This window comes from Hordeum vulgare, chromosome 7H, assembly GCF_904849725.1.
Source record: "Hordeum vulgare subsp. vulgare chromosome 7H, MorexV3_pseudomolecules_assembly, whole genome shotgun sequence".
Classification (NCBI taxonomy): Eukaryota; Viridiplantae; Streptophyta; class Magnoliopsida; order Poales; family Poaceae; genus Hordeum; species Hordeum vulgare.
The window spans coordinates 250,809,165-250,826,719 of record NC_058524.1 but is presented as its reverse complement, the minus strand read 5'-3'; the positions used below and the strand labels follow the sequence as shown (position 1 = coordinate 250,826,719).

Sequence of the window (17,555 nt, the reverse complement as noted above, 5' to 3'; positions counted from 1 at the left end):
TGTCTAGGGGCGACGTCGTTGGGTGTCAAGCGCGGTGGGAAAAGTCACACAGGTCGTGGCGGTGCTCGTGTTGTCGGGGTAGAGAGGGAGCGGTGAAATTCTTGTGTTAAACACGTCTCCGTTGTCGAGGCAAATGTGGCAATGGACACGGGAGGGGCAAGCATAAGGAACAAATAGATAGTTGCATGTCGGATGCGATCATACCAGCACTAAAGCACCGAATGCCATCAAAACTCCGAAGTTAATCGTGCTTGGGCGAGAGTAGGACTACGATGGGTGACCTCCTGGGAAGTCCACTTGTTTCATTACCCTTTTTAAATATTTTTGCGCCACGTGACAAGGATGACGCGGAAGCGTGATCTATATGACCTCGTTTTCTTATTTTTGACGTTTACTAGTTTTCTTATTTTTGACGTTTGTGATATGTTTTAGCTTGCGTCTCATTGTTGACGTGTCTAGGGGCGGCGTCGTTGGGTGTCAAGCGCGGTGGGAAAAGTCACAGAGGTCGTGGCAGTGCTCGTGTTGTCGGGGTAGAGAGGGTGCGGTGAAATTCTTGTGTTAAACTCGTCTCCGTTGTCGAGGCAAATGTGGCAATGGACACGGGAGGGGCAAGCATAAGGAACAAATAGATAGTTGCATGTATTATGCGATCATACCAGCACTAAAGCACCGAATGCCATCAGAACTCCGAAGTTAATCGTGCTTGGGCGAGAGTAGTACTACGATGGGTGACCTCCTGTGAAGTCCACGTGTTGTATTCTCCTTTTTAAATATTTTTGCGCCGCGTGACAATTATGACGCGGGAGCGTGATCTATATGACCTCGTTTTCTTATTTTTGATGTTTACAAGTTTTCTTATTTTTGACGTTTGTGATATGTTTTAGCTTGCGTCTCATTGTTGACGTGCCTAGGGGCGGTGTCATTGGGTGTCAAGCGCGGTGGGGAAAGTCACAGAGGTCGTGGTTTTGCTCGTGTTGTCGGGGTAGAGAGGGAGCGATGAAATTCTTGTGTTAAACTCGTCTCCGTTGTCGAGGCACATGTGGCAATGGACACGGGAGGGGCAAGCATAAGGAACAAATAGATAGTTGCATGTGTGATGCGATCATACCAGCACTAAAGAACCGGATCCCATCAGAACTCCGAAGATAAGCGTGCTTGGGCGAGAGTAGTACTAGGATGGGTGACCTCCTGAGAAGTCCTCGTGTTGCATTCCCCTTTTTAAATATTTTTGCGCCACGTGACAAGGATGACGCGGGAGCGTGATCTATATGACCTTGTTTTCTTATTTTTGACGTTTACTAGTTTTCTTATTTTTGACGTTTGTGATATGTTTTAGCTTGCGTCTCATTGTTGACGTGTCTAGGGGCGGTGTCATTGGGTGTCAAGCGCGGTGGGGAAAGTGACAGAGGTCGTGGTTGTGCTCGTGTTGTCGGGGTAGAGAGGGAGCGGTGAAATTCTTGTGTTAAACTCGTCTCCGTTGTCGAGGCAAATGTGGCAATCGACACGGGAGGGGCAAGCATAAGGAACAAATAGATAGTTGCATGTCGGATGCGATCATACCAGCACTAAAGAATCAGATCCCATCAGAACTTCGAAGATAAGCGTGCTTGGGCGAGAGTAGTACTAGGATGGGTGACCTCCTGAGAAGTCCTCGTGTTGCATTCCCCTTTTTAAATATTTTTGCGCCACGTGACAAGGATGATGCGGGAGCGTGATCTATATGACCTTGTTTTCTTATTTTTGACGTTTACTAGTTTTCTTATTTTTGACGTTTGTGATATGTTTTAGCTTGCGTCTCATTGTTGACGTGTCTAGGGGCGACGTCGTTGGGTGTCAAGCGCGGTGGGAAAAGTCACACAGGTCGTGGCGGTGCTCGTGTTGTCGGGGTAGAGAGGGAGCGGTGAAATTCTTGTGTTAAACTCGTCTCCGTTGTCGAGGCAAATGTGGCAATGGACACGGGAGGGGCAAGCATAAGGAACAAATAGATAGTTGCATGTCGGATGCGATCATACCAGCACTAAAGAACCGGATCCCATCAGAACTCCGAAGTTAAGCGTGCTTGGGCGAGAGTAGTACTAGGATGGGTGACCTCCTGAGAAGTCCTCGTGTTGCATTCCCCTTTTTAAATATTTTTGCGCCACGTGACAAGGATGACGCGGGAGCGTGATCTATATGACCTTGTTTTCTTATTTTTGACGTTTACTAGTTTTCTTATTTTTGACGTTTGTGATATGTTTTAGCTTCCGTCTCATTGTTGACGTGTCTAGGGGCGACGTCGTTGGGTGTCAAGCGCGGTGGGAAAAGTCACACAGGTCGTGGCGGTGCTCGTGTTGTCGGGGTAGAGAGGGAGCCGTGAAATTCTTGTGTTAAACTCGTCTCCGTTGTCGAGGCAGATGTGCCAATGGACACGCGAGGGGCAACCATAAGTAACAAATAGATAGTTGCATGTTGGATGCGATCATACCAGCACTAAAGCACCGGATCCCATCAGAACTCCGAAGTTAAGCGTGATTGGGTGAGAGTAGTACTAGGATGGGTGACCTCCTGGGAAGTCCTCGTGTTGCATTACCCTTTTTAAATATTTTTGCGCCACGTGACAAGGATGACGCGGGAGCGTGATCTATATGACCTTGCTTTCTTATTTTTGACGTTTACTAGTTTTCTTATTTTTGACGTTTGTGATATGTTTTAGCATGCGTCTCATTGTTGACGTGTCTAGGGGCGGCGTCGTTGGGTGTCAAGCGTGATGGGAAAAGTCACAGAGGTCGTGGCGGTGCTCGTGTTGTCGGGGTAGAGAGGGAACGGTGAAATTCTTGTGTTAAACTCGTCTCCGTTGTCGAGGCAAATGTGGCAATGGACACGGGAGGGGCAAGCATAAGGACAAAATAGATTCATTCTCCTTTTTAAATATTTTTGCGCCACATGACAAGGATGACGCGGGAGCGTGATCTATATGACCTCGTTTTCTTATTTTTGACGTTTAGTAGTTTTCTTATTTTTGACGTTTGTGACATGTTTTAGCTTGCGTCTCATTGTTGACGTGTCTAGGGGCGGCGTCGTTGGGTGTCAAGCGTGGTGGGAAAAGTCACAGAGGTCGTGGCGGTGCTCGTGTTGTCGGGGTAGAGAGGGAGCGGTGAAATTCTTGTGTTAAACTCGTCTCCGTTGTCGACGCAAATGTGGCAATGGACACGGGAGGGGCAAGCATAAGGAAAAATAGATAGTTGCAAAGTCCTGGTGTTGTATTCTCCTTTTTAAATATTTTTGCGCCGCGTGACAAGGATGACGCGGGAGCGTGATCTATATGACCTCGTTTTCTTATTTTTGACGTTTACTAGTTTTCTTATTTTTGACGTTTGTGATATGTTTTAGCTTGCGTCTCATTGTTGACGTGTCTAGGGGCGGCGTCATTGGGTGTCAAGCGCGGTGGGGAAAGTCACAGAGGTCGTGGTTGTGCTCGTGTTGTCGGGGTAGAGAGGAAGCGGTGAAATTCTTGAGTTAAACTCGTCTCCGTTGTCGAGGCAAATGTGGCAATGGACACGGGAGGGGCAAGCATAACGAACAAATAGATAGTTGCATGTCGGATGCGATCATACCAGCACTAAAGATACGGATCCCATCAAAACTCCGAAGTTTAGCGTGCTTGGGCGAGTGTAGTACTAGGATGGGTGACCTCCTGAGAAGTCCTCGTGTTGCATTCCCCTTTTTAAATATTTTTGCTCCACGTGACAAGGATGACGCGGGAGCGTGATCTATATGACCTTGTTTTCTTATTTTTGACGTTTACTAGTTTTCTTATTTTTGACGTTTGTGATATGTTTTAGCTTGCGTCTCATTGTTGACGTCTCTAGGGGCGACGTCGTTGGGTGTCAAGCGCGGTGGGAAAAGTCACACAGGTCGTGGCGGTGCTCGTGTTGTCGGGGTAGAGAGGGAGCGGTGAAATTCTTGTGTTAAACTCGTCTCCGTTGTCGAGGCAAATGTGGCAATGGACACGGGAGGGGCAAGCCTAAGGAACAAATAGATAGTTGCATGTCTGATGCGGTCATACCAGCACTAAAGCACCGAATGCCATCAAAACTCCGAAGTTAATCGTGCTTGGGCGAGAGTAGGACTACGATGGGTGACCTCCTGGGAAGTCCTGGTGTTGCATTCTCCTTTTTAAATAATTTTGCGCCACGTGACAAGGATGACGCGGGAGCGTGATCTATATGACCTCGTTTTCTTATTTTGACGTTTACTAGTTTTCTTATTTTTGACATTTGTGATATGTTTTAGCTTGCGTCTCATTGTTGACGTGTCTAGGGGCGGCGTCATTGGGTGTCAAGCGCGGTGGGAAAAGTCACAGAGGTCGTGGCGGTGCTCGTGTTGTCGGGGTAGAGAGGGGGCGGTGAAATTCTTGTGTGAAACTCGTCTCCGTTGTCGAGGCAGATGTGCCAATCGACACGGGAGGGGCAACCATAAGGAACAAATAGATAGTTGCGTGTCGGATGCGATCATACCAGCACTAAAGCACCAGATCCCATCAGAACTCCGAAGTTAAGCGTGATTGGGCGAGAGTAGTACTAGGATGGGTGACCTCCTGGGAAGTCCTCTTGTTGCGTTCCCCTTTTTAAATATTTTTTCGCCACGTGACAAGGATGACGCGGGAGCGTGATCTATATGACCTCGTTTTCTTATTTTTGATGTTTACTAGTTTTCTTATTTTTGATGTTTGTGATATGTTTTAGCTTCCGTCTCATTGTTGACGTGTCTAGGGGCGACGTCGTTGGGTGTCAAGCGCGGTGGGAAAAGTCACAGAGGTCGTGGCGGTGCTCGTGTAGTCGGGGTAGAGAGGGAGCGGTGAAATTCTTGTGTTAAACTCGTCTCCGTTGTCGAGGCAAATGTGGCAATGGACACGGGAGGGGCAAGCATAAGGAACAAATAGATAGTTGCATGTCGTATGCGATCATACCAGCACTAAAGCACCGGATCCCATCAGTATCCGAAGTTAAGCGTGATTGGGCGAGAGTAGTACTAGGATGGGTGACCTCCTGGGAAGTCCTCGTGTGAAATTCCCCTTTTTAAATATTTTTGCGCCACGTGACAAGGATGACGCGGGAGCGTGATCTATATGACCTCGTTTTCTTATTTTTGACGTTTTCTAGTTTTCCTATTTTTTGACGTTTGTGATATGTTTTAGCTTGCGTCTCATTGTTGACGTGTCTAGGGGCGGCGTCGTTGGGTGTCAAGCGCGGTGGGCAAAGTCACACAGGTCGTGGCGGTGCTCGTGTTGTCGGGGTAGAGAGGGAGCGGTGAAATTCTTGTGTTAAACTCGTCTCCGTTGTCGAGGCAAATGTGGCAATGGACACGGGAGGGGCAAGCATAAGGAACAAATAGATAGTTGCATGTCGGATGCGATCATACCAGCACTAAAGCACCGGATCCCATCAGAAGTTCAAAGTTAAGCGTGCTTGGTCGAGAGTAGTACTAGGATGGTGACCTCCTGGGAAGTCCTCGTGTTGCATTACCCTTTTTAAATATTTTTGCGCCACGTGACAAGGATGATGCGGGAGCGTGATCTATATGACCTCGTTTTCTTATTTTTGACGTTTACTAGTTTTCTTATTTTTGACGTTTGTGATATGTTTTAGCTTGGGTCTCATTGTTGACGTGTCTAGGGGCGGCGTCGTTGGGTGTCAAGCGCGGTTGGAAAAGTCAAAGAGGTCGTGGCGGTGCTCGTGTTGTCGGGGTAGAGAGGGAGCGGTGAAATTCTTGTGTTAAACTCGTCTCCGTTGTCGAGGCAGATGTGCCAATGGACACGGAAGGGGCAACCATAAGGAACAAATAGATAGTTGCATGTCGGATGCGATCATACCAGCACTAAAGTACCGGATCCCATCAGAACTCCGAAGTTAAGCGTGATTGGGCGAGAGTAGTACTAGGATGGGTGACCTCCTGGGAAGTCCTCGTGTTGCATTCTCCTTTTTAAATATTTTTGCGCCACAAGACAAGGATGACGCGGGAGCGTGATCTATATGACCTCGTTTTCTTATTTTTGACGGTTACTAGTTTTCTTATTTTTGATGTTTGTGATATGTTTTAGCCTACGTCTCATTGTTGACGTGTCTAGGGGCGGCGTCGTTGGGTGTCAAGCGCGGTGGGAAAAGTCACAGAGGTCGTGGCGGTGCTCGTGTAGTCGGGGTAGAGAGGGAGCGGTGAAATTCTTGTGTTAAACTCGTCTCCGTTGTCGAGGCAAATGTGGCAATGGACACGGGAGGGGCAAGCATAAGGAACAAATAGATAGTTGCATGTCGGATGCGATCATACCAGAACTAAAGCACCGGATCCCATCAGAATCCGAAGTTAAGCGTGCTTGGGCGAGAGTAGTACTAGGATGGGTGACCTCCTGGGAAGTCCTCGTGTGAAATTCCCCTTTTTAAATATTTTTGCGCCACGTGACAAGGATGACGCGGGAGCGTGATCTATATGACCTCGTTTTCTTATTTTTGACGTTTTCTAGTTTTCTTATTTTTGACGTTTGTGATATGTTTTAGCTTGCGTCTCATTGTTGACGTGTCTAGGGGCGGCGTCGTTTTTGACGTTTGTGATATGTTTTAGCTTGCGTCTCATTGTTGACGTGTCTAGGGGCGGCGTCGTTGGGTGTCAAGCGCGGTGGGAAAACTCACAGAGATCGTGGCGGTGCTCGTGTAGTCGGGGTAGAGAGGGAGCGGTGAAATTCTTGTGTTAAACTCGTCTCCGTTGTCGAGGCAAATGTGGCAATGGACACGGGAGGGGCAAGCATAAGGAACAAATAGATAGTTGCATGTCGGATGCGATCATAACAGAACTAAAGCACCGGATCCCATCAGAATCCGAAGTTAAGCGTTTTGGGCGAGAGTAGTAATAGGATGGGTGACCTCCTGCAAAGTCCTCGTGTGAAATTCCCCTTTTTAAATATTTTTGCGCCACGTGACAAGGATGACGCGGGAGCGTGATCTATATGACCTCGTTTTCTTATTTTTGACGTTTTCTAGTTTTCTTATTTTTGACGTTTGTGATATGTTTTAGCTTGCGTCGCATTGTTGATGTCTCTAGGGGCGGCGTCGTTGGGTGTCAAGCGCGGTGGGAAAAGTCACACAGGTCGTGGCGGTGCTCGTGTTGTCGGGGTAGAGAGGGACCGGTGAAATTCTTGTGTTAAACTCGTCTCCGTTGTCGAGGAAAATGTGGCAATGGACACGGGAGGGGCAAGCATAAGGAACAAATAGATAGTTGCATGTCGGATGCGATCATACCAGCACTAAAGCACCGGATCCCATCAGAACTCCGAAATTAAGCGTGCTTGGGCGAGAGTAGTACTAGGATCGGTGACCTCCTGGGAAGTCCTCGTGTTGCATTCCCCTTTTTAAATATTTTTGCGCCACGTGACAAGGATGACGCGGGAGCGTGATCTATATGACCTCGTTTTCAATTTTTTGACGTTTACTAGTTTTCTTATTTTTGACGTTTGTGATATGTTTTAGGTTGCGTCTCATTGTTGACGTGTCTAGGGGCGGCGTCGTTGGGTGTCAAGCGTGATGGGAAAAGTCACAGAGGTCGTGGCGGTGCTCGTGTTGTCGGGGTAGAGAGGGAGCGGTGAACTTCTTGTGTTAAACTCGTCTCCGTTGTCGAGGCAAATGTGGCAATGGACACGGGAGGGGCATGCATAAGGAAAAAATAGATTCATTCTCCTTTTTAAATATTTTTGCGCCACGTGACAAGGATGACGCGGGAGCGTGATCTATATGACCTCGTTTTCTTATTTTTGACGTTTACTAGTTTTCTTATTTTTGACGTTTGTGATATGTTTTAGCTTCCGTCACATTGTTGACGTGTCTAGGGGCGGCGTCGTTGGGTGTCAAGCGCGATGGGAAAAGTCACAGAGGTCGTGGCGGTGCTCGTGTTGTCGGGGTAGAGAGGGAGCGGTGAAATTCTTGTGTTAAACCCGTCTCCGTTGTCGAGGCAAATGTGGCAATGGACACGGGAGGCGCAAGCATAAGGAACAAATAGATAGTTGCATGTTTGATGCGATCATACCAGCACTAAAGCACCGGATGCCATCAGAACTCCGAAGTTAATCGTGCTTTGGCGAGAGTAGTACTACGATGGGTGACCTCCTGGGAAGTCCTGGTGTTGCATTCTCCTTTTTAAATATTTTTGCGCCGCGTGACAAGGATGCCGCGGGAGCGTGATCTATATCACCTCGTTTTCTCATTTTTGACGTTTACTAGTTTTCTTATTTTTGACGTTTGTGGTATGTTTTAGCTTGCGTCTCATTGTTGACGTGTCTAGGGGCGGCGTCATTGGGTGTCAAGCGCGGTGCGGAAAGTCACAGAGGTCGTGGTTGTGCTCGTGTTGTCGGGGTAGAGAGGGAGCGGTGAAATTCTTGTGTTAAACTCATCTCCGTTGTCGAGGCAAATGTGGCAATGGACACGGGAGGGGCAAGCATAAGGAACAAATAGATAGTTGCATGTCAGATGCGATCATACCAGCACTAAAGCACCGGATCCCATCAGAACTCCGAAGTTAAGCGTGCTTGGGCGAGAGTGTTGGGGAACGTCGCATGGGAAACAAAAATTTTCCTACGCGCACGAAGACCTATCATGGTATTGTCCATCTACGAGAGGGGATTTCCGATCTACGTATCCTTGTGAATCGCACAGAAGAAGCGTCAGTGAACGCGGTTGATGTAGTGGAACGTCCTCACGTCCCTCGATCCGCCCCGCGAACCGTCCCACGAACCGTCCCGCGATCCGTCCCACGATCAAGTGCCGAACGGATAACACCTCCGCGTTCAGCACATGTACATCTCGACAATGTGACCTCGTTTTCTTATTTTTGACGTTTACTAGTTTTCTTATTTTTGACGTTTGTGATATGTTTTAGCTTGCGTCTCATTGTTGACGTGTCTAGGGGCGGCGTCGTTGGGTGTCAAGCGCGGTGGGGAAAGTCATAGAGGTCGTGGTTGTGCTCGTGTTGTCGGGGTAGAGAGGGAGCGGTGAAATTCTTGTGTTAAACTCATATCTGTTGTCGAGGAAAATGTGGCAATGGACACGGGAGGGGCAAGCATAAGGAACAAATAGATAGTTGCATGTCGGATGCGATCATACCAGCACTAAAGCACCGGATCCCATCAGAACTCCGAAGTTAAGCGTGCTTGGGCGAGAGTGTTGGGGAACGTCGCATGGGAAACAAAAAATTTCCTACGCGCACGAAGACCTATCATGGTATTGTCCATCTACGAGATGGGATTTCCGATCTACGTACCCTTGTGGATCGCACAGCAGAAGCGTCAGTGAACGCAGTTGATGTAGTGGAACGTCCTCACGTCCCTCGATCCGCCCCGCGAACCGTCCCATGAACCGTCCCGCGATCCGTCCCACGATCAAGTGTCGAACGGATGACACCTCCGCGTTCAGCACATGTACAGCTCGACAATGTGACCTCGTTTTCTTATTTTTGACGTTTACTAGTTTTCTTATTTTTCACGTTTGTGATATGTTTTAGCTTGCGTCTCATTGTTGACGTGTCTAGGGGCGGCGTCATTGGGTGTCAAGCGCGGTGGGGAAAGTCACAGAGGTCGTGGTTGTGCTCGTGTTGTCGGGGTAGAGAGGGAGCGGTGAAATTCTTGTGTTAAACTCATCTCCGTTGTCGAGGCAAATGTGGCAATGGACACGGGAGGGGCAAGCATAAGGAAGAAATAGATAGTTGCATGTCAGATGCGATCATACCAGCACTAAAGCACCGTATCCCATCAGAACTCCGAAGTTAAGCATGCTTGGGCGAGAGTGTTGGGGAACGTCGCATGGGAAACAAAAAATTTCCTACGCGCACGAAGACCTATCATAGTATTGTCCATCTATGAGAGGGGATTTCCGATCTACGTACCCTTGTGGATCGCACAGCAGAAGCGTCAGTGAACGCGGTTGATGTAGTGGAACGTCCTCACGTCCCTCGATCCGCCCCGCGAACCGTCCCACGAACCGTCCCGCGATCCGTCCCACGATCAAGTGCCGAACGGATGACACCTCCGCGTTCAGCGCATGTACAGCTCGACGATGATCTCGGCCTTCTTGATCCTGCAAGAGAGATGGAGAGGTAGATGAGTTCTCCGACAGCGTGACGGCACTCCGGAGGTTGGTGGTGATCTAATCTCAGCAGGGCTCCGCCCGAGCTCCGCAGAAACGCGATCTAGAGGAAAAACCGTGGAGGTATGTGGTCGGGTTGCCGTGGCAAAAGTTGTCTCAAATCAGCCCTAATAGCTCCATATATATAGGAGGAGGGGAGGGGAGGCTTGCCTTGAGGCTCAAGGAGCCCCAAGGGCTGCGCCACCAAGGGGAGGAGGAGACCTCCTCCAATCCTAGTCCAACTAGGATTGGAAGGTGGAGTCCTTCTCTTCTTTCCCACCTTTCCTTTTTTTTTCTCTTCTTTTGGTTTTTGTTTCTCTCTTGCCCAAGACTGCCTTGGGCTGACCCCACCTACTTGGTGCGTCACCCCCAAGGTCCTTGGGCCCTCCCGGGTGGGTGGCCCCCCTCCCGGTGAAGATCCGGAACCCATTCGTCATTCCCGGTACATTACCGGTAATGCCCGAAAACCTTCCGGTAACCAAATGAAGTCATCGTATATATCAATCTTCGTTTCCGGACCATTCCGGAAACCCTCGTGACGTCCGTGATCTCATCCGGCAGTTCGAACAACATTCGGTAACCAACCATATAACTCAAATACGCATAAAACAACGTCGAACCTTAAGTGTGCAGACCCTGTGGGTTCGAGAACTATGTAGACATGACCCGAGTGACTCCTCGGTCAATATCCAATAGCGGGACCTGGATGCCCATATTGGATCATACATATTCTACGAAGATCTTATCGTTTGAACCTTAGTGCCAAGGATTCATATAATCCCGTATGTCATTCCCTTTGTCCTTCTGTATGTTACTTGCCGGAGATTCGATCGTCAGTATCCGCATACCTATTTCAATCTCGTTTACCGGCAAGTCTCTTTACTCGTTCCGTAATACAAGATCCCTCAACTTACACTAAGTCACATTGCTTGCAAGGCTTCTCTGTGATGTTGTATTACCGAGTGGGCCCCGAGATACCTCTCCGTCACACGGAGTGACAAATCCCAGTCTCGATCCATACTAACTCAACGAACACCTTCGGAGATACCTGTAGAGCATCTTCATAGTCACCCAGTTATGTTGCGACGATTGATACACACAAAGCATTCCTCCGGTGTGAGTGAGTTATATGATCTCATGGTCATAGGAACAAATACTTGACACGCAGAAAACAGTAGCAAGAAAAATGAGACGATCATCATGCTACGTCTATTAGCTTGGGTCTAGTCCATCACATGATTCCCCTAATGATGTGATCCCGTTATCAAGTGACAACACTTGCCTATGGTCAGGAAACCTTGACCATCTTTGACCAACGAGCTAGTCAACTAGAGACTTACTAGGGACAGTGTTTTGTCTATGTATCCACACATGCACTGTGTTTCCAATCAATACAATTATAGCATGGATAATAAACGATTATCATGAACAAACAAATATAATAATAACTAATTTATTATTGCCTCTAGGGCATATTTCCAAAAGTCTCCCACTTGCACTAGAGTCTATAATCTAGTTCACATCACCATGTGATTCCAACGAATCCAACACCCATATAGTTATGGGGTCTGATCACGTCTTGCTCGTGAGAGAGGTTTTAGTCAACGGTTCTGAAAACTTTCAGATCCGTGTGTTCTTTACAAATCTTTATGTCATCTTATAGATGCTTCTACTATGTGCTATTCGGAAATGCTCCAAATATCTACTCTACTTTACGAATCCGTTTCACTACTCATAGTTATTCGGATTAGTGTCAAAGCATGCATCGACGTAACCTTTTACGACGAACTCTTTAACCACCTTCATAATCGATAAAAATTCATTAGTCCATCAGTTACTAAGGATAAATTTTGACCGCTGCTAGTGATTCAATCATGGATCATCTTTGTAGCTCTCAACAGACTTTGAGTCAAGGCACACATCAGGTGCGGTACCCAGCATGGCATAATTCAGATTCTACGGCCAAGGCATAGAAGACGACCTTCATCTATTCTCTTTATTCTGTCGGGGTCGGGTTTTGAGTCTTACTCAAATTCACACCTTACAACGCAACCAAGAACTCCTTCTTTGCTGATCTATTTTGAACTCCTTCAAAACTTGTCAAGGCATGCATCTTGTTGAAACTTCTATTAAGCGCTTTCGATCTATCTCCATAGATCTTTGATGCTCAACGTTCAAGTAGCGCAATCCAGGTAGTCCTTTGAAAAACTCCTTTCAAACAACCTTGTATGCTTTATAGAAATTCTACATTACTTCTGATCCACAATATGTCAACCACGTATACTTATCAGAAATTCTATAGTGCTCCCACTCACTTCTTTGGAAATACAAGTTTCTCATAAACCTTGTACAAACCCAAAATCTTTGATCATCTCATCAAAGTGTATATTCCAACTCCGAGATGCTTGCACCAGTCCATTGAAGGATCGCTGGAGCTTGCATACTTGCTAGTATCTTTAGGATCGACAAAACCTCCTGGTTGTATCACATACAATGTTTGCTCAAGGAAACCGTCGAGGAAACAATGTTTTGACATCCTATGTGCAATATTTCATAAATAATGCAGCAACTACTAACATAATTCTAACAGACTTTTAGCATCGCTACGAGTGAGAGAGTATCATCATAGTCAACTGTTTGATCTTGTCGAAAACATCTTTGCGACAAGTCGAGCTTTTCTTAATAGTGACTTATCACCATCATTGTCTGTCTTCCTTTTAAAGATCCATCTTTACTCAATAGCCTATGACCGTCAAGTAGTTCTTCCAAAGTCTACACTTTGTTTTCATACATGGATCCTCTCTTGGATTTCATGGCCTCCAGCCATTTGTCGGAATCCGGGCCCACCATTGCTTTCTTCATAACTCATAGGTTCACTGTTGCTCAACAACATGACCTCCAAGACAGGGTTACCGTACCACTCTGCAGTAGTATGTGACCTTGTCAACCTACGAGGTTCGTAGTAACTTGATCCGATGCTCGATGATCACCATCATCAGCTTTCACTTCAATTGGTGTAGGCGCCACAGGAACAACTTCCTGTGCCCTGCTACACAGTGGTTGAAGTGATGGTTCAATAACCTCATCAAGTTCTACCACCCTTCCACTCAATTCTTTCGAGAGAAACCTTTCCTTGAGAAAGGATCCGTTTCTAGAAACAAACACTTTGCTTTCGGATCTGAGATAGGAGATGTACCCAACTGTTTTGGATATCCTATGAAGATGCATTTATCCGCTTTGGGTTCGAGCTTATGAGACTGAAACTTTTTCACATAAGTGTCGAAGCCCCAAAATTTCAAGAAATGACAGTTTAGATTTCTCTAAACCTCAGTCTATACTGTGTCATGTCAACGAAAATACGCGGTGCCCTATTTAAAGTGAATGTGGTTGTCTCTAATGCATAACCCATAAACGATAGTGGTAATTTGATAAGAGACATCATAGCATGCAGCATACCGAATAGTGCGTGGCTATGACGTTCAAACACATCATCACACTATGATGTTCCAGGTGGCATGAATTGCGAAACAATTTCCACATTGTCTTAACTGCGTACCAAAACTCGTAACTCAGATATTCATTTCTATGATCATATCGTAGATAGTTTATCCTCTTGTTACGACGAACTTCACTCCGAAACATAATTGAACTTTTCAATATTTCAGACTTGTGATTCATTAAGTAAATACACTTGTATCTACTCAAATCGTCATCGAAGTAAGAACATAATGATATCCACTGCATGCCTCAACACCCATTGGACTGCATACATCAAAATGTATCACTTCCAACACGTTACTATCTTGTTTCATCTCAATGAAAACAAGGCCTTGCTCATGTGGTATGATTTGCATGTCACTAGTGATTCAAAATCAATAATGATCCATCAGCATGGAGCCTCTTCATGCAATTTATACCAACATGACTCAAGCGGCAGTGCCACAAGTGAGTGGTACTATCATCATTACCTCGTATCTTTTGGCACCAAAATCATGAACATGTGTAACACTACGATCGAGATTCAATAAACCATTAAAGGTGATTATTCAAGCAAGTAGAGTAACCATTATTCTCTTTGAATGAATAATCGTATTGCAATAAACATGATCCAATCATGTTCATGCTTAACGCAAGCACCAAATAACAATTATTTAGGTTTAACACCAATCCCGATGGTAGAGGGAGCGTGCGATGTTTGATCATATCAACCTTGGAAACACTTCCAACACGTATCGTCACCTCGCCTTTAGCTAGTCTCCGTTTATGCCGTAGCTTCATTAGTGCAGCAATTGTTTTGCCGTTTCACGAAGTATCCCTTCTAGCCCTTGCCTTTCTTGAAACTTAGTGGTTTTACTAACCATCAACTATTGATGCTCCTTCTTGATTTCTACTTTCGCAGTGTCAAACATCGCGAATCCCTCAAGGATCATTGTATCTATCCTTGATATGTTATAGTTCATCACAAAGCTCTCACAGCTTGGTGGCAGTGACTTTGGAGAACCATCACTGTCTTATCTGGAAGATCAACTCCCACTTGATTCAAGCGATTGTCGTACTCAGATAATCTGAGCACACGCTCAACGATTGAGCTTTTCTCCTTTACTTCGTGGACAAAGAATCTTGTCGGAGGTCTCATACCTCTTAACAAGGGCACAAGCATGAAATCACAATTTCATCTCTTTATATCATCTCTTATGTTCCGTGACGTTTCAAAATGTCTTCGGCGCCTTGCTTCTAAGCCATTAAGTATTTTGTACTGAACTATCGTGTAGTCATCAGAAACGTGTATGTCGAATGTTCACAACATCTACAGACGACGCTCGAGGTGCAGCACACCGAGTGGTGCACTAAGGACATAAGCCTTTTGCGCAGCAACGAGGACAATCCTCGATTTTACAGACTCAGTTTGCAAAGTTTGCTACTATCAACTTTCAACTAAATTTTCTCTAGGAACATATAAAAACAGTAGAGCTATAGCGCAAGCTACATCGTAATTCGCAAAGACCATTAGACTATGTTCATGACAACTAGTTCAATTAATCATATTACTTAAGAACTCCCACTCAAAAAGTACATCTCTCTAGTCATTTGAGTGGTACATGATCCAAATCCACTATCTCAAGTCCGATCATCACGTGAGTCGAGAATAGTTTCAGTGGTAAGCATCTCTATGCTAATCATATCAACTATATGATTCATGCTCGACCTTTCGGTCTCATGTGTTCCGAGGCCATGTCTGCACATGCTAGGCTCGTCAAGCTTAACCCGAGTGTTCCGCGTTTGCAACTGTTTTGCACCCGTTGTATGTGAACGTTGAGTCTATCACACCTGATCATTACGTGGTGTCTCGAAACGAAGAACCGTCGCAACGGTGCACAGTCGGGGAGAACACAATTTCGTCTTGAAATTTTAGTGAGAGATCACCTCATAATGCTACCGTCGTTCTAAGCAAGATAAGGTGCATAAAGGATTAACATCACATGCAATTCATAAGTGACATGATATGGCCATCGTCATGTGCTTCTTGATCTCCATCACCAAAGCACCGACACGATCTTCTTGTTACCGGCGTCACACCATGATCTCCATCAACGTGTCGCCATCGGGGTTGTCGTGCTACTCATGCTATTACTACTAAAGCTACGTCCTAGCAATATAGTAAACGCATCTGCAAGCACAAACGTTAGTTTAAAGACAACCCTATGGCTCCTGCCGGTTGCCGTACCATCGACGTGCAAGTCGATATTAACTATTAAAACATGATCATCTCATACATCCAATATATCACATCACATCGTTGGCCATATCACATCACAAGCATACCCTGCAAAAACAAGTTAGACGTCCTCTAATTGTTGTTGCATGTTTTACGTGGTGACCATGGGTATCTAGTAGGATCGCATCTTACTTACGCAAACATCACAACGGAGATATATGAATTGCTATTTAACCTCATCCAAGGACCTCCTCGGTCAATTCTGATTCAACTAAAGTTGGAGAAATTGACACCCGCCAGTCATCTTTGAGCAACGGAGTTACTCGTAGCGATGAAGCCAGTCTCTCGTAAGCATACGAGTAATGTCGGTTCGAGCCGCTTCGATCCAACAATACCGCGGAATTAAGAAAAGACTAAGGAGGGAAGCAAGACGCACATCACCGCCCACAAAAACTTTTGTGTTCTACTCGAGATTACATCTACGCATGAACCTAGCTCGTGATTCCACTGTTGAGGAACGTCTTATGGGAAACAAAAAATTTCCTACGCGCACGAAGACCTATCATGGTGATGTCCATCTACGAGAGGGGATTTCCGATCTACGTACCCTTGTAGATTGCACAGCAGAAGCGTTAGTGAACGCGGTTGATGTAGTGGAACGTCCTCACGTCCCTCGATCCGCCCTGCGAACCGTCCCACGATCCGTCCCACGATCAAGTGCCGAACGGACGGCACCTCCGCGTTCAGCACACATACAAATCGACGATGATCTCGGCCTTCTTGATCCAGCAAGAGAGACGGAGAGGTAGATGAGTTCTCCGGCAGCGTGATGGCGCTCCGGAGGTTGGTGGTGATCTAATCTCAGCAGGGCTCCGCTCGAGCTCCGCAGAAACGCGATCTAGAGGAAAAACCGTGGAGGTATGTGGTCGGGCTGCCGTGGCAAAAGTTGTCTCAAATCAGCCCTAATAGCTCCATATATATAGGAGGAGGGAAGGGGAGGCTTGCCTTGAGGCTCAAGGAGCCCCAAGGGCTGCGCCACCAAGGGGAGGAGGAGTCCTCCTCCAATCCTAGTCCAACTAGGATTGGAAGGTGGAGTCCTTCTCTTCTTTCCCACCTTTCCTTTTTTTCTCTTCTTTTGGTTTTTCTTTCTCTCTTGCGCAAGACAGCCTTGGGCTCACCCCACCTACTTGGTGCGCCACCCCCAAGGTCCTTGGGCCCTCCCGGGTGGGTGGCCCCCCTCCCGGTGAAGATCCGGAACCCATTCGTCATTCCCGGTACATTACCGGTAATGCCCGAAAACCTTCCGGTAACCAAATGAAGTCATCCTATATATCAATCATCGTTTCCGAACCATTCCGGAAACCCTCGTGACGTCCGTGATCTCATCTGGGACTTCGAACAACATTCGGTAGCCAACCATATAACTCAAATACGCATGAAACAAGGTCGAACCTTAAGTATGCAGACCCTGCGGGTTCGAGAACTATGTAGACATGACCCGAGTGACTCCTCGGTCAATATCCAATAGCAGGACCTGGATCCTACATATTCTATGAAGATCTTATCGTTTGAACCTCAGTGCCAAGGATTCATATAATCTCGTATGTCATTCCCTTTGTCCTTCGGTATGTTACTTGCCCGAGATTCGATCGTCAGTATCCGCATACCTATTTCATTCTCGTTTACCAGCAAGTCTCTTT

At 46.5% G+C, this 17,555-nt stretch overlaps 12 non-coding genes and 4 pseudogenes across 12 annotated transcripts; all 16 read left to right on the top strand.

Annotated features, from left to right (window-relative positions):
• The first annotated feature begins 190 nt into the window (after window positions 1–190).
• On the top strand, window positions 191–309 carry LOC123414242 (annotated as a pseudogene).
• A 333-nt stretch (window positions 310–642) lies between these two features.
• Window positions 643–761, top strand: LOC123414122. The gene has a single exon (XR_006614201.1). It is a non-coding gene; the product is annotated as a 5S ribosomal RNA (ribosomal RNA).
• A 333-nt stretch (window positions 762–1,094) lies between these two features.
• LOC123414675 lies at window positions 1,095–1,213 on the top strand. The gene has a single exon (XR_006614603.1). It is a non-coding gene; the product is annotated as a 5S ribosomal RNA (ribosomal RNA).
• Window positions 1,214–1,546: 333 nt separating this feature from the next.
• On the top strand, window positions 1,547–1,665 carry LOC123413792. The gene has a single exon (XR_006613906.1). It is a non-coding gene; the product is annotated as a 5S ribosomal RNA (ribosomal RNA).
• Window positions 1,666–1,998: 333 nt separating this feature from the next.
• On the top strand, window positions 1,999–2,117 carry LOC123414724. The gene has a single exon (XR_006614648.1). It is a non-coding gene; the product is annotated as a 5S ribosomal RNA (ribosomal RNA).
• A 333-nt stretch (window positions 2,118–2,450) lies between these two features.
• On the top strand, window positions 2,451–2,569 carry LOC123414784. The gene has a single exon (XR_006614705.1). It is a non-coding gene; the product is annotated as a 5S ribosomal RNA (ribosomal RNA).
• Window positions 2,570–3,579: 1,010 nt separating this feature from the next.
• LOC123414004 lies at window positions 3,580–3,698 on the top strand. The gene has a single exon (XR_006614099.1). It is a non-coding gene; the product is annotated as a 5S ribosomal RNA (ribosomal RNA).
• A 333-nt stretch (window positions 3,699–4,031) lies between these two features.
• LOC123414220 lies at window positions 4,032–4,150 on the top strand (annotated as a pseudogene).
• Window positions 4,151–4,482: 332 nt separating this feature from the next.
• LOC123413690 lies at window positions 4,483–4,601 on the top strand. The gene has a single exon (XR_006613811.1). It is a non-coding gene; the product is annotated as a 5S ribosomal RNA (ribosomal RNA).
• Window positions 4,602–4,934: 333 nt separating this feature from the next.
• LOC123414219 lies at window positions 4,935–5,052 on the top strand (annotated as a pseudogene).
• A 334-nt stretch (window positions 5,053–5,386) lies between these two features.
• On the top strand, window positions 5,387–5,504 carry LOC123414120. The gene has a single exon (XR_006614199.1). It is a non-coding gene; the product is annotated as a 5S ribosomal RNA (ribosomal RNA).
• Window positions 5,505–5,837: 333 nt separating this feature from the next.
• On the top strand, window positions 5,838–5,956 carry LOC123414274. Its single transcript, XR_006614278.1, has one exon. It is a non-coding gene; the product is annotated as a 5S ribosomal RNA (ribosomal RNA).
• A 333-nt stretch (window positions 5,957–6,289) lies between these two features.
• LOC123414124 lies at window positions 6,290–6,407 on the top strand. Its single transcript, XR_006614203.1, has one exon. It is a non-coding gene; the product is annotated as a 5S ribosomal RNA (ribosomal RNA).
• Window positions 6,408–6,804: 397 nt separating this feature from the next.
• LOC123414268 lies at window positions 6,805–6,921 on the top strand (annotated as a pseudogene).
• A 333-nt stretch (window positions 6,922–7,254) lies between these two features.
• On the top strand, window positions 7,255–7,373 carry LOC123414697. The gene has a single exon (XR_006614624.1). It is a non-coding gene; the product is annotated as a 5S ribosomal RNA (ribosomal RNA).
• A 662-nt stretch (window positions 7,374–8,035) lies between these two features.
• On the top strand, window positions 8,036–8,154 carry LOC123414075. Its single transcript, XR_006614158.1, has one exon. It is a non-coding gene; the product is annotated as a 5S ribosomal RNA (ribosomal RNA).
• The last annotated feature ends 9,401 nt before the right edge of the window (window positions 8,155–17,555 follow it).